This window comes from Selaginella moellendorffii, unplaced genomic scaffold, assembly GCF_000143415.4.
Source record: "Selaginella moellendorffii unplaced genomic scaffold, v1.0 SELMOscaffold_159, whole genome shotgun sequence".
In the NCBI taxonomy this organism is placed as follows: Eukaryota; Viridiplantae; Streptophyta; class Lycopodiopsida; order Selaginellales; family Selaginellaceae; genus Selaginella; species Selaginella moellendorffii.
The window spans coordinates 83,532-86,939 of NW_003314420.1; the positions used below are offsets into that span (position 1 = coordinate 83,532).

A 3,408-nucleotide genomic window follows, 5' to 3' on the forward strand; every position below is an offset into this window, starting at 1 on the left:
CACATGATACCATCGTGGAGAATCAGAACTTGTAAGAATCTCATGAGAACTGAGTTTTGTCAACCACATGTTGTATCACCCTTTTACTAAACCGGCCATAGTCTATTCTCTCTCGCCTTTTGATGGGTGGCTTGGACTCTAACTCAAATCATCCTGGTGGCTATCATTTTGTGGTCCTGGTCCAAGGATTCAGCTGTCCCAACACTCCCCCCACCCCCCCAGCCCTTTATGCCCAAGCTAGCATTTTCCTCAGATAAAATTTTGATTTGTCTAGTCACTTGGTGAGAATGTCTGCTAATATGCCTTACATCGAAGGTGCAGTTATCTCCTTGCAATGTGATCCCGGATCATGTTCCTAAATGTGCCTAGTAGTCCCATGGGGAACTGGATTGTGAGCTAGCTGGACATAAGGTGTCCGAGTTGGCACTTGCTGTGTCTCTCCTTGGTCCTCAAGAAGCCTTCTAGGCCAAAGAGCTTTTGTAGTAGCAGCCACGGCCATATATTCTGTTTCACAAGTTAAAGTAGCCAACATTGGTTGTTTCTTGCTGCTCCAATTCATGACTCCTCTAAGCAATTTACAACACCAGTTCAAGATTTCCTGTCCTCCTTGTCACCCAAGTAATCAGCATAAGAAACCCAGTTATTTATTCCTAGAGTGGTTTATTATCTTGTATCAAGGTTCTTTATCTTTATTTCCCAAGGTTACTCCAGATGCCTTCCAGATTGGAATATCCATGTGAAACACTCTAAAAATGGTTTGAGTATTGTTGTTGTTTCAGTTGACGACTAGTAATTAAAAGAAATTAAAGTAGCATTGGATAAGGAATTCAACATGACCGATCTTGGCAACTTGAACTTTGTCTTGGTATGTATGTCTCAGTTACACGTGATAGGCTCAAACAAAAAAAATTCCTCTATCAACACAAGTTACTTACTCCTGTACACTCCAACAGCAACACCAGCATCAATGGCACTACATCAGCAACTAGGCTGTCACATGATGTCCAGTGCCAGGAGAGAGGAGAAATGATTGACAAGCCATTTCACAGTCTAGTTGGGATTATCCACCATTGGCAGGAGTGATATAGTAGCTAGCATGATATCCGTGAGCCACTTTATGCAAACCCTGGCTTGGGGCACTGACATGCAGCTTTAAGGATCCTAAGCTACTTAGTAGAAACATAAACATGGGGGTTTTCTGATGCTGATTATTACTAAGATTCTTGAAGATAAATATACTGCCTTTAACACTCATATATACTTGAGCAAAGTGGTTACCATGCTATGGGCTATGAAGTAGCACTAGCATCAATTGTGGCAATGGAGGCACTATGAACTAGCACTAGCATCAATTGTGGCAATGGAGGCAGACAAAGTCCTGGACATGGAGCTAGATGCTACTAGAAGACAACTACTACAGCCCTCCTCTCAGGGGAGTAGGTTTTTGATACGTTGGTGGGTGCAGTGCCCTAATTTTTGTACTAGTCCCTAAGGGACATTGGGAATGTACATATATGTTATATTAAAATATGAAATATACCATTTATAATTTGCTTATGCACTGGTCTTGGACGATTCTCAAGTGGTACTTGGTTAACTGTTACAATCCAGCTCAAAGAAACAAAGATCTAGTCTTCCTAGACTACACTACACCTTCTCTTGAGGTTCCTCACCACCCAACCACCCCCAAGTTACCTCAAAAGCTCCACTACACTGCCACTCCACTATGAGCCCTAGGGTAGGATAAATCCCTTATATGCCTTAATATACCCTTGAGCCTCCCTTTGACCAATGGTGACCATGTGGTCAAAGTTGGTGCCTAATAATTCTTTCCCCCCCAACAAAGTCCTTGTCCTAAGGATGAGTTGTGCTAGTGATCACCCTTTTTAGGGAACTTGCTCAAGCTTTTGGTCCATCTTCTACAGCCATATACATCAAAAAGGCATTGGGCCTATCACTCCAAGATAGTACACCTTTCAACTGGCTGACATGAAATACTAGATGAATTTTCACTGTAGCTGGCAGCCACACCTAATAAGCCACTTTACTAGTGCGCGCTCCAGCACTTCATATAGACTAGCATATCAATGAGAAAGTTTGTCACTCTTCCCTATCCGTAAAGGTATGCCACTCACTTGATAGAAAGATCACTCATTATTCCATCACTATTCCGGACTTGGGGCTTACTAGCCCTAAGAATAGCATCCATGCCACTCAACCTTTGCACTTGGTCCAAGTGCTCCATATGTTCAATCCTTTGACCGACACCTAAAGGTACCACCGACATATCAACCCGTTATGCTAAAGCCATACCCATTCACCTTTGTTACACTAGTGGTCTAACACCACCTACATCACAGTCTTGTCTCTCAAAGACTGGGCTATCTGTCCATGAGTGATCATCCTAGAGCCACTCCTTAGCATCCTTAAGATGCTTGCAGACATGGGGAACAGCCTTCCTCAATATCCCTTCTACAGTCCTCACCAAGTTCCTTTTCTGTTTATAGCCATGTTCACTAACACTGTCACTAGATCAAAGCCCATAGGCCCGACCACTAAGTCCTATTGTCCTTTGGGACTTCTTCACCATATAATCGTATCCGTGGTCACTACACTAGAGGATTGCTCTTCTTCCTTTCCATAGTCTGGGACTTTATGACAACATTTTGGAACATTGTAGCCCTACGTGAGCCTCATGGGTACTCTCCCCACCTTCCACCTTTGGGTGCTCTAGCCATGGGGCTAGAGCGAGGTTCCATTGAGCCACACCAAGTATCCAAGTAGGTAGTGCCACCCACGCTTGGACTGGGAGCATTGATTATTCGATCTTCTAAGGGAACTAGAGCTAGCTTTTGAACACTTCACTAAGCTACCCCACTTGTCAATCCATATTCACTCTAGACTTAGACTCGTCAATGGATATATCATCACCCAACACGTGCATGTGGGCATAGCCTTCCAAAGTTACACTGGCCTTTCTTGGCCAAACTAACTCCACTGGGGTCCAACACCCACACTCTCCCTACTATATGCTTGGAACCCCCCTACAACCCCCCCCCCCCCCCCCCCCCGGGAAGAACATGAAGCATTCACCCAACAACTTGAATTAAAGAATTAATATTCGGGGTTGCACTTGGACTTGCACTCACACTCGCACTCACACTCGGACTCAAAATTGGTCTTGGGCTCCACCTCAATTTTGGACCCAGACTCGGTCTTGGACACAGTCTTAGTCCCGGGCTTTGGTTCCATCTCGGAATCCAGAATCCATCTAAAGTCTATCTCGAGGCCCTCCTGGACTCCATTTCGGACTCCCTCTTAGAACCCATCTCGGGGTCCTTTCTGAATCCATCTTGGACTCCATCCTCGGGCCATCTTGAACTCCCTCTCGGAATTTGTCTCAAATTC

At 44.6% G+C, this 3,408-nt stretch overlaps 1 pseudogene; it reads right to left on the reverse strand.

Annotated features, from left to right (window-relative positions):
* Positions 1-3,114: 3,114 nt before the first annotated feature.
* The window catches only part of LOC9663326, a 23,517-nt pseudogene continuing 23,223 nt past the window's right edge, over positions 3,115-3,408 (reverse strand).